Below are 12,158 nucleotides of genomic sequence, written 5' to 3'. Positions count from 1 at the left end.
GCAAACATGACTGGAGCAAGTTGTTGTTAAGTGCCGTTGCGTCAGTTCTGAGTCATAGTAGCCCTATATAGGGTTTCTGAGGAGCACCTGGTAAGTTTGAACTGCTGACCTTGTGGTTAACAGTCCAGTCCTTATCCTAGTGACACAGCTAAAATAATTTAAGGAAGAAGACCATTATTCCTTAAGGTTGGTTTGAACAGCAGGGTCCGGTGGTTCATGCTCACCAGCCACTTCTTGGGAACCCTATATAGGGTCACTATGAGTTGGAACCTAATCGACAGCATTCAACAACAAAAGAACAACACATTATTCCTTTAGTACTAAGAAATGTGTTCAGTTATATATGCTTTGTGTGTGCTATTGTACTTAAAGCTTGCAAGATAAGCACTGAACTGCAAAATGCAAGGTCAGTGGTTCAAACCCACCAGCCACTCCTTTGAAACCCTGTACCAGGATCACTATAAGTTGGAACCGACTTGACAACCCTTGACATGTTCTAAGTATGTGTGACAAAAAAAAGAGAGAAAAAAAATACGCCTACCAAAAGATCTCTAGTTCCTGTCATGGTTTGACTTCCCTGGAAAGCCATTTGTGAGGTGACGAATGGAATGTAGGAAGTTTATTGACATAAATCCTGGTGTGGCGCTGCGGGCTAATGGGCTGGACTACAAAGTCGTTTGCACCACAAGTTTACCAGCCATTCCTTGGAAACCCCATACAGGGTCGCTATGGGTTGGAACCGGCTTGATGGCACATAACAGTAGCCACAACATTCTGGGGATCAGCACCTGCAGAATGAGCAGAAGGAGAAGTGACATTTGATGGAGTCCTAACAAAGACCTCAGCCATCGCCACAGAGGACTCCGGGGCCGATACATCCCTGCAGGGTATGCAGAATTGGGACAAGAGGGGCCGCCCCAGAAATGAAGTTGTAATTTAGAACAAGAATGTCTCTTTCCAGCTGTCGCATTGCCTAGAAATGGACTCATCTGAGAGAGATTAGTCACCAACACTTCTGGTAGCAGAGGAAATGAGTACTTCCGTCCTAGAAGCAGGGCTTCAAGCTGGTTCATTCACTGCCAACAAAGTGAAACTGGGACAGACCTGACCTTTTCAAATCTGAGTGATCCAGATTGTGAATTGGAATGGGAACAGCTATGGGTTGATGCCAGGATGTGTTATGTGTTGGGCTGCTAACCACAAAGTCAGCAGTTCAAATCTACCAGCTGCCCTGCCGGAGAAAGATGAGGCTTTCTACTCCCATAAAGATGTACATCCTCTGAAACTCTATAGAGGGTCACTATGAGTCAAAACTGACTTGATGACACGCAGCAAGAGCAGCAGCCAGGAAGTGTGCAGAATATCACACATTCAAAGTGACATGGTCGGCCACCATCTTTGAGGCCGACACAGGTATTTTCAACTCAGCCATTCAAGAGATTTGGTGGTTATGCCATGTGCATGCTGCCCTGTTTTCTAAGATTTTTAACAGGACTCTGACATGTAATTTTCCTGTTCAAGTTACTGTTCTAGTATGGTGGTGGCTGTGTGCCGTGGAGTCTGTTGCGACTCATAGTGACCCTGTTATAGGGTTTCTGAGGCTATAAATCTTTACAGGAGCAGAAAGCCTCATCTGTCTTCTGTGGAACAGCTGGTAGTTTCGAACTGCTGACCTTGAGGTTAGCAGCCCAACTCATAACCACTCCACTACCAGAGCTCCTTATTGCTCCAGTATACTCACTTTGAAATATTTGGGTCCTTTCCAGTGTTTCTTGTTGACCATGCCGGAACCAGTCTGAACCAGTTCCAAGCAGAAGTGGATGAATTGGGCAGCATATCACAGTGTCTACTACAGGTTTCCATTAGGCATGAAGACTACGAACAGCTACGGGATTGATTGCGCATGTATACTGGTGGTATTGGTGATGTGGTGTGTGCGTGGGGGGCAGGGATCAGGGAGGTGGGAATGGAGTGGGAAGTTTGATGGGGAAGGATTGGAGCCAGATCTGTGACTGTGTCCTCCTGTGGGCACAGGCAGTGTCAGCCTCCTTAGGCAGCTTTGCAGGGCAGCTGAGTATTTATTCTTACCCTTCTAGCCATATGGTTCCATTCTGGGAGGAAAACCTCCTTGCCTCTTTGCTTGAGATTATGGACCCATTTTGAATTGAGTTGTTAATGATGCAGGATTAAGGTGTGACTAAGGAGTCCTGGTGTGGCGCTGTGGGTTAGTGTGCTTTGAACCACAAGGTTGGTGGTTCAAGCTCACCAGCTTTTCCTTGGAAACCTTATACAATGTCGCTCTGGGTTGGAACTGATTCAGTGGCTCTTAACAACAACAGAGTAGTAAGTATTAAGGTGGGGATAGGGGTGCTGAAGAGCAAGGATTACTGTTAAACTAAGGATTAAGGAGGCTACCCTTAGTTTTCCTTGGGGGCATGTTCTCAGTCCAATACATGGGGATGTTTTGGCAAAGTTGGCTGTCTTGCCCTGGCTCATCACACCTGACCTCCAGTTCCTGGGACTTGCAGTCTATTACCTGACCGAATTCAGCAGCTCCCACAACTTCCTGCAAAAACAGCCTGTGATCTGACCTGTTGACTTGGCTTCCTCAACTCCTGAGACTACGTGGGTAAGAAGAATCTTCCAGACTGACCGCTGAACTATGGTTTTTGGGACTTGCCAGCCTCTACCATCACGTGAGTCATTTCCTTTTACAGTTGTGGTATCTGTGAGACATTGCAGTGTATTTCAGAACCCTGGGACATGAGGGAGGGGAGGAGTGGTGTGACATGTTAGAAAAGTCAGACATTTGGGATATCTTTTGGGCCCAGCCTTGTGCTGAACTTTGTAAAAGAAATTATTCATGCAAGCTTCTTTAGCAGCCAATGGGCCCTTAATTTCCATCTGAGTTAAAAGTAGGAAAGAAGGCAGATTCCAGGACTTCAAAACTAGGAGGGACCTTGAAGATTATTCAGTCCTGGAAAACCAGCCCTGAAAAGTCAAATGGCTTCATCTGCATACCTGATGATTAGGCTAGGCCAGAAGTCAAGGGTGGCCAACACTGGAACATCCTTCATCATCGTCTCAGCCAGTCTGCTTTATTGTTTTTTCTTAAAAGAACTCTTGATTTTGTTCAATATTTGTGGTAGGCAAAGTGCTAAACAGGGCTAGTACTGGGCTGATGCATGTGGAGCAGCTGGGGTGTAAACTTACGGAGGCACTTCATTCTCAGGATGTAATAAGATGCAGACTGTAAGAAGGCACTTCAGGGATCAGTGTAAGCCATCCTGGGAGTATGTGTCTCCTTCAAGTTCATGCTCACCCCATTCCTGTCATTAGAACTGAGAGGATGGGCCCCTTTCCTTCAGACTGGATGAATCCTATTCTTCAGTAGAGATTGGTTTCAGGTAACACTTTGTAACGTGCTGTACTGGCTAGTGAGATGGAAGGGATATCTGCTTTGGAAATCCTGGGAGAGATTTTCCTTCTTGATAGAAAGAAAACATTACACCCAAAGGAGAAATTTCACTTTTTGTCTTTGAACAGTTATCTGAAGCTGTGATACTTTTGAGCTGTTGCAGCTGTTTTATAGCCATGAGGGGACAAGTCTGATTCCCAATCTGAGAAAGTGGCTTGTCTGCATAAGAGGACATGTACTGGGGAGCAGTTCCCCAGCACTTCTAAAAGGCCTTTCTCCGGAACTGGGGTGAGAGAGAAAAGTCCAGCAAGGGTGAGGGTCGAGTGCCTCCCTTGAGACTCTTCCAAGGAAAGTGATCTGATCTCAGATACTGAAAGATATGACCAGCAAAACCACAGAGGGATGAGATGAATGGACAACCAGAGAGAGCCAATGAAAGTGACTTTCCCAGTCACTTCACCAGGCACAAACCCAATTGTTTGGCCAAAAGATTAGGTCCTCCCTGTCTTATATCCCTGGCCTCAGCTTGGCAGGTTGGATGGGCTATTACCCAAGGAAGTGGAAGCTCAAAGCTGTGAGGCTGTGCCACCAAGATGGGCAGTCACAGGACCTGTTCCAACCGGAAGGGGATTTAGAGCTCAACTAGTCTGGCTAGTTGGTTCCGATTCATTAGTGACCCTGTATAGAGTTTCCGAAAGGAGCTCTGGTCGCATAGTGGTTACGAATCAGGCTGCAAACCGCAAGGTCAGCAGTTCAAAACTGCCAGCTGTTCTGTGGGAGAAAGCTGAGGTTTTCTGCCCCTGTAAAGATTTACAGCCTCGGAAAACCCTGTACAGGGTTGCTATGAGTCGGAACTGACTTCATGGCACATAACAACAGCAATAGTCTGGCGAGAGCAGAACTGGAATACCAGCTGGAGGAGCTTGTAACCAGGGAGACCATGGAAAGCAGCTAGCCTGAAATTGATGAGGATTGCCAAGTAAAGTAGACAGTAGCAGGGGACCAAGGGAGCACTACTGTCTTTTTTGTAACACCTAGTGTAACAGTGAAGGACCCAGAGTAAGTCAAGAAGTATTGCTATTAAGGTTCTAGTTCATACGTGGATGGATTTATTACAAGCAAAACATGTTTAAACAAGTCTCCGTGATCAGTGGATAGCTGTAAACAAATTTTCTAAAGAATATACTTGCTTCAGTTTCATTAGGGTACCTTCAGAAAAATAGTATCGAAAAGACTGCTTCCAAGGGGATCTTCTGGGCCAGCTCAATGCAAGGTCGAGAAGCCAGCTCAGCTCAGAAGGTTGTGCTGACTTTTATGGACAAGTCCCAAGGGATCATTCTGATATGTTTTCTCAAAGGACACAGGTGATCACCAGTTTATTAGGAAGAAGTTTTAAGAAAATCAAAACTGCATTGCAGAGAAGAGGGCCAGGGAAGGCTGAAGTCCCACCCCCCCACCCCCATCATGACAATACCCCTGCTTATTCTTTGAGGTGTATGAGAATTTATTTGGAAAACCTTACCCTATTCACCTTACAGTCCTGATGTTGCCCCTTCAGTCTTCTTAATAGTCCCCAAACTAAAAGAATATTGAGAAGGAACATAATTCGAATCTCTCAAAGATGCCAAAACGGTCGTTTTGTCGTGATATAAATCAAAGAGTAAAGAATTTGAGGGGTGAAGATTGAGACAGAAACACCTCCTTCACATGTGCATAGACCTAGATGGAGGAGATATCAAGAAACAGTAGCTTCTTATTTGGATATTTTTCTTTCATAGAGGGTTCTAGGATTTTGTGTAGCAAGACTTTTTGACTTACCCTAGTGTTACTTGTCAATTTTGATGATGTAACCCTTTAGAGAGGAAATAACTTGTGACTCCTAGGCAGAAGGTCTGATATTTAATGGGCTTTGAATAACTCTTGCATTTGCAAGATGTCTGGCCTCCTCCTGTTGTTGGGTCAGGCTCTTTGATGGATCCTTTGAAGTCTGAGGCTGCTCTTGTGTTTGTTGTCTGTCAGTCTGAAAGGAAAAGCATCCTGAATGCCAGGCCACACCATCACATGCACCTTCATAGAAGCGTCACTATTGATGAAAAGACGTTAGAGTTGTACTCTAACGTTTCAGTGTCACTGACAAGCCGCAGGAGCCTTCACGTTCGTGTCATAACATGCAGTGTTTTTCAGTTTAATACGAGCACAGCCCTTCTCACCAAACACTCTTCCCTCTGCTGGGAGTAATTCAGAGTTCAGCTGAGCCTGACCCACTGACCCAAGCTGGCATGCTGCTTTTTGATGAGAGGGAATGTCCTCCCCTCCTTTTAGGAAGTTAGAGTTAAGAGCATCTTCTTTTCTTTTTTGCATTCCTACCTTTCTCTGCTTTTATTTACCAGGGTTTCCACTTTCCACTGCCTTGTGCAAGTCTCTGAAAATCACAGTGTATGATGTTCAAACACAAAACAGAAGCCTTCAAAGAGACCGTATACTAGGCTGGTGTGCTGTGCAGGCAGACAGCCTTATATTCTCTCTCTGGCTGTACACGAAGGATGAGATCAGCTGCACAGAAAACTCTTTTTGGGGGGTGGGTTGGGGAGGGGCTTTGTGCTATTTTTTTTACATTTTCCCTTTTCTACTTCGAAAATATCCAAACAGTCGATGCACTCATCTGATTTTCTTTGTGATTTGCCCTGTTGTCTCTGAATGGATGCTCCTGTCTGCAGGCTAATGGTTTGAGAGGCTTGCCCTTGGGAATTTTCAAAGTCAGAGCTTTTGAATTGAGCTCTTCACCCACGGTTTCTCCAGCAGCAGCTCCCCCTTCTCATGACTCACACATGGCTACCATCCTGAGCAAGCCTTTTTCAAAGGGGCCAGCAGTATAACTGAGCTTCACTGTATCTTCCTTTCCTGATCAAAAACTCAGAGGGTCAAACGGGAAATCTCCCAGTTCCTGGGCTGCTGTCATGGGCTCTGGGCAATCCCAGAGAGAGGGCAGCTTTTATTCTGATGAGGCGGCTGCTGCCTCGCAGATGTCACTGAGGATCTGTATTATTTTATCATTGCATTTGTTTAGAGTACTAGGCAAGGGCCTCCCTAAAACGCTGAGACCCTTTCTCATGCTCTAGACTCGGATCTGTGTGGAGAGCAACATGCACTGCAGCCTGGCCAGGGAGACGCAGACTTTCCATCTCTCCTAGGCCAGCACGGGTAGTTCTCTGACTCTTTTCTATCTTACAAGCTGCGTTTCACTTTCTACGTTGGCTTTTTCTGGCCTATTTGTTTGCAGTTATCACTATTTCTATGTTTTCCTCCTTGGGTATCTGCCCAGCTTCCACGTTGGGTCCATTCCCCCCTTTGTTTGCCAGCGCCCTGTGTTGTGTGTTGTTACTATTAAGAGCTGGGACCCAGAAGTAGGCGAGCTGCTGAGTGAAACAGCTGCCAACTGTTGTTCTTCCCAGAACAGTTTGTCTTTAATATTCCTCAGTTAGGGCCAGCTTGTGCTGGTGGCACAGGGGCTGGGAAGTGGCGTGGGTTGCCCAGCTACTTATTATTATCCCTTAGTATATGTTTTTTAGTTTGCTTTCTTGCTTTCTGTTCATATGACAAATAGATTTACCCTCAACTACATCATCTTTTCCACCAAGGTTTTTTCCTATTTACATTATACAAAACATATGGAATGCAAACTACCCACCCTACAGTGCCTTCTCCTTCTCATAGTGTCACTGGCTACTTCATGGCATTTGCCACCCAGAACTTAAACAAACCATACTCAAAATTGGGTTAATTAGGGAAGTTTACTGGTTACAGTGCAAGGTCAGAAATGCCCACAAAGAGACCTCTCTCTGTCTGGTTAATGCTACAAAGCTCTGGACGGCAAGGTCGGTTTGAACCACAAGGTCAGCAGTTCACACTCACTAGCTGTGCCTTGGAAACCCTGCACAGGGTCGCTATGAATTGGAGGCAACTCAATAGCACTTAACAACACTGAATGCCCACAGGACACACTACGCCACTGTAAGCTTCAGCCTAAAGGCACTGGACTCGAGCTCCCCCACTTACTTAAGTGCCTAGGGGCACCCTACTCTGCAAGCAAGCCTTTATTTTGCTTAGCTTAATGTAAGTATATAGTGGATTGTTTTCATGGCAAAATGAAATCATTCTCTTCATTGCACCACTTCATAAAATAAGGTTATTACCACCAAGGAGCATGAGTCAGGCTTGGGAAGCTACACAGATTTCCGGTTCTGAGGCTCAGTATTCCTCTCAGTCTTCTTCAGTAGATGTTTGAACATTGTCCTCTGGAATGCATGGGATGTTCCCTCCTGATGTACAATTTGCATTAACTGCATGGACAAGGAACACACACACAAACACAAAGGCATGAGTCAGGTAAAGGCAGGGTTAGAATGGGTAAGCTAACCAGAGAGGCAACACAGGGTTGCATTCAGTCTATTACAGAGCACCGAGCCACGCATTAGGTTTGGCTCTGGCCAGAGAGAAAAGAAGCACTGTGAACACCACAAAGATAATGAGAACTGTGGACAGTCCGCCATGGCTGGCCTAAGTGTTTATGGGTGCGAAGCCCAGCCAGTGGATGAGAATTGGAGCCAAGCACTTGGAAGGATGGCAGATGAGAGCCGAGTGGATTCCTCTAAAGCGGAAGCTGACTCTGTAAGAAGAGAGAAATGCATCAAGGAGCCTTTGCAACATTTCTGAGATACTGTAAACTAGAGTGGGTAGATGGTCCAAGTGCTGAGGTCCTACTATTGAGTGGCTTGTTGGCCGGTTAAGCACTAGGGCAGATGGTGTTTGCTGGAGAAAGCATGAGAGGAAGGAGAAACAATGACTGCTGATTTCAGCATACAATGAGCAGAGAAAAGGAATGCAAAGAGTCTGAGAAGCATTGGAGGCAGCTAATAACTCAATGGATGTTTTCCTTGCTTAGAGAAGTCCTGAGAACCAGGTAACACAGCATGACCCATGAGTCTCCAAAGAAAATAGTGGTACAAACTGAGCTCTGGGCTTTTCTCATGTGACTTTAGAAGGTTTTCCAAGTGATGTTGTTATTGTTCAGTGTTGTTGAATCACTTACAATTTATCACAAACGACCCTATGCACAATAGAATGAAACAGTGCCCTGTCTGGAACCATTTTCACATTCGTCACCATTCTTGAGTCCACGTTCCAGTCACTGTATCACTGTATAGCTGCTTAAGAAGTCTTTGACCTATTGGCCAAATGCACCAGGAAAAATGGTTAGTCAAATCTTTGCTGTCCTGCACTTCGGCTTGTTTTATTTAATTTTGGTCCAGATATTGGGTTCCCATTTAGCGACATTAAATTTCACCTTGCTAACTACATGACTCTATCATTTCAGTCTGTTGAGATCATTTTTGGACCCTGTCTCTATGTGAATTCAAAGAAAGGAATCTTCAAACCAGTTTTCTTTTTCAAAACAAGCAGCATTTAAAAAAATATATTTTTATTTGCTTCATTATTATATTCTGCTCAGTTTCTTGCCATCTGTCACACTTTATTTAACTTGAGAAAGTCAGTTTAAAGACTGCTTACAGCCCTATAGGGATTTGACTGTTTGATAGCTCCGTGCTTATGTCTGAAAGTCATGTCTGTCCTCCACTTACAAACACCCTGCCCCTATAGCCAAAACATGAAAGGAGAGGAAGGAAGTAGCATTCATAAAATCAGAATCGACTACTTGTCACAAGGCAGATACACATGTCTCCCAAACAACTATGGTGCAAAGGAAGGCGTCCATGTTCTGACAATTAGTTACAATGCTAGCGGCCTCACTCCCTTGGGTGGCTCATCCTGGGCTATCTGATTCACCTCTGTATCGTTTCATCTAAAAGCTACTGGGTCCTAGCCTCACAGGAATGTGAGATGATAAAAGAGGCTGGCCCCAAAACAACACGGAGTTGCTGCTCAATGTGTATCTGAGTGTCGTGAACACACGCCCTCTTTTGGAATCCAGGGTTCCATCATTCCATTCCATTCTTGGTTGATATTTTAATTTTATCTACTACTTCTCATTTACTTCTTAAATTGATGATGAACATATTCCCAGAAAGCTTCTTTCATTTACCCCCTTCGCCCAGGACTGCCATTTGACTTGGATTGCACAGTAGTGGGCAAGTGCAGGTGCTGGTAGAGCGAGCGTTTCCATCCTACAGAGCTCTAGCATATGGATATGGCTCACAAAGTGACGGGTGCTGTGACCTGAAAGGAAGGGAATCCGCAGGATGTGCACTATTCCAGCCTCTTCTTCTTTAAAGGTCGGAAAATCCCCCTCCTGCTTCTGAGATGGTGTGTTTTATATCCACGTTCGAGTTTTTTTACAATCACAGTTAACTGTGTTAACAACACACAACTGAATTATATCATCCTATCAGCATCTTCTCCCACCTTCTCTCATTCAGACCCAGCAAGGCAACAGTGTTGTTTGGTGGGAGTTTACAAAGATTAAGGATAAATGGACATGAAATAGCTCACTGTACTGCAAATAGAGATGCAATGAAGGCCTTAGATGCCATTTTAAATTTCCTCTTAGTTGCATTAAAATTACAGCTTGTTGGGCTCGAGCTAAGAGTGAAATATCCAGCTGATACGAAGTGAGGAGAGATGCACAAGAACACCCAAACTTGAGACAGTGCGTCATTTTACCTAGCTTTGATGGCTTCATGATCAGAACTTGAATAGAGGAAGATAAAGAAATTTGATAAAGTAAATAAGTGTAAATTGCTACAATTTGATTAACTTGACCAGTATTTATGGATGTAGTAGCTCAACAGCAACTGAGAGGAAAGGAGTCTTCACATCAAGGATCTAACCTATCCCCTCTGTACACAGGGTTGGTAGGGACGGGCAACTTAGACATTGGCTACCTAGCGTAGTGGTTATGAATCAGGCTGCGAACCTTAAGGTCAGTGGCTCGAAACTACCAGTCGCTCCGCAGGAGAAGGATGAGGCTTTCTACTCCCATAAAGATTTACACCCTAGGAAACAGGGTCGCTATGGGTCAGAACTGACTCGACTGCACTTAACAACAACCTAAAATGGTGGGGGTGGGGGAGGGGAGAGCGGTGTGGGCAGTTATAAAGGCATGAAGTGTCTGGCTTACAAGTTTTCAAGAGAGAATTTATCTTTAGAGTGTGAGAGGGAAGATAGACTCCCCACTGAATAGTTTTCATCTAATCTAGATGGATCTAATGAAAGGAGATGGGGATAGGATTCATTTGATTCAGTAGTACTTGTTATCATGACTAATTGCCATTGTCACAACTGTAAAAGTAGAAGTTTTGTAGCAAAAAGGAGGGAGTAGTTAATCTTACAGTCCAGGAACAGAGGACCCTAGGACTATCAAGGAAAAAGTGCACGAGTGGAATGTGGGACTCTACGCAGAGAAGCAGCGACACCAGATATGGAGACACAGATGGGGGCATGGAGAGGTAGAGCAACTGAGGACTCTAGACTCATGAAAAGAGAAAGGTCAGTAGGCAGGGTTACAGAATGTGCCCTTTGATTGTTTAAATGATTATATTCCTGAGTGTTTTTCTGTACATTTAAAAAAACCCAAAAAAACCCCAGAGGGAATAGATGCAAATAGTGTTGCATGGATACATGGAGGGGATTGTAATCATTGCAATGAAACAAAATACGATAGGATGAGTACAAAACCAATGTTCTCCCAGGTAAACTATCACTCAATTCACAATAAAAGCTTTTAAAAACAAAAATCTTGTTGCTGTTCAGTGCCATTGAGTTAGTTCTGACTCAGTGACCCTGTATAGAATTTCCAAGGCTGTAAATCTTTAAGGGATCTGAAAGCCTCATCTTTCTCCTGCATAACAGCTGGTAGATTTGAACTGCTGACCTTGCAGTTAGAAGCCCAGCGCATAACCTACTATGCCACCAGAGCTCCTTAGGAGTTTTTTCAATAGATGAGTTAAATTAGAGACAACTATTTGGCATGCAGAAAAGATAATGAGTAGGCTAGTGTGGTACATGAAATCCGAGTGTGGTATTGTAGGATAGGCATTGGACTGCTAACCACAAGTTCAGCAGTTCAAACCCACCAGCCACTCCTCCTAGGACACCCTACACAGGATTTCTGTGAGTTGGAACTGACTCGATGGCAGCAGTGCAATGCAGTGAATTATTTGATAAGTCTCTGCTAGCTTTAATCTTTGTGATTCCTATTAAATGATGGGGTGTTATTGTTGTTCAGTCTCATGGAGTCACTTCCAGTTCGGAGTGAGAAGCAGCTGGTGAGTTTGAAACACTGACCTTGTGGTTCAAACCAACCTTGCAGTCCAGTGCATTATCATACAGTGTCACATCAGGACTCTGCAAATGTGAGGGGATTATGGCCCTCCAAGGAGATTGGATAGCTTTCTAATAATGTGGGTAAGGTACATATAACTCTTGGGGTAGAACAGTGCAAATGAGGTATGTTGTTGTGTGCCATTGACGTTTTTTTCTGAGGAACAGTTGATGGGTTTGAACTGCTAAGCTTGTGGTTAGCAGTCAAGTGCTTATCCTACAGTACCATGCCAGGATTCCAAATAAGATATTTTGAACCCCAGTGTGGGTATTATTCAGTTTTGCTGTTGCATTAGGTTTAAAATGGGTCATCGCAGGAGCAGAAAGGGAGGAGGATCTCAACTGTCCTGGAAGAAGAGAGTCAGGAGTGGAGCATGTCCTTTAGACCTAAGATCACTGCACT

Source organism: Chrysochloris asiatica, unplaced genomic scaffold (genome assembly GCF_000296735.1).
Source record: "Chrysochloris asiatica unplaced genomic scaffold, ChrAsi1.0 scaffold00134, whole genome shotgun sequence".
NCBI classification, from domain to species: domain Eukaryota; kingdom Metazoa; phylum Chordata; class Mammalia; order Afrosoricida; family Chrysochloridae; genus Chrysochloris; species Chrysochloris asiatica.
The sequence above is the reverse complement of the archived record's forward strand: the minus strand, read 5'-3'. Positions refer to the sequence as shown.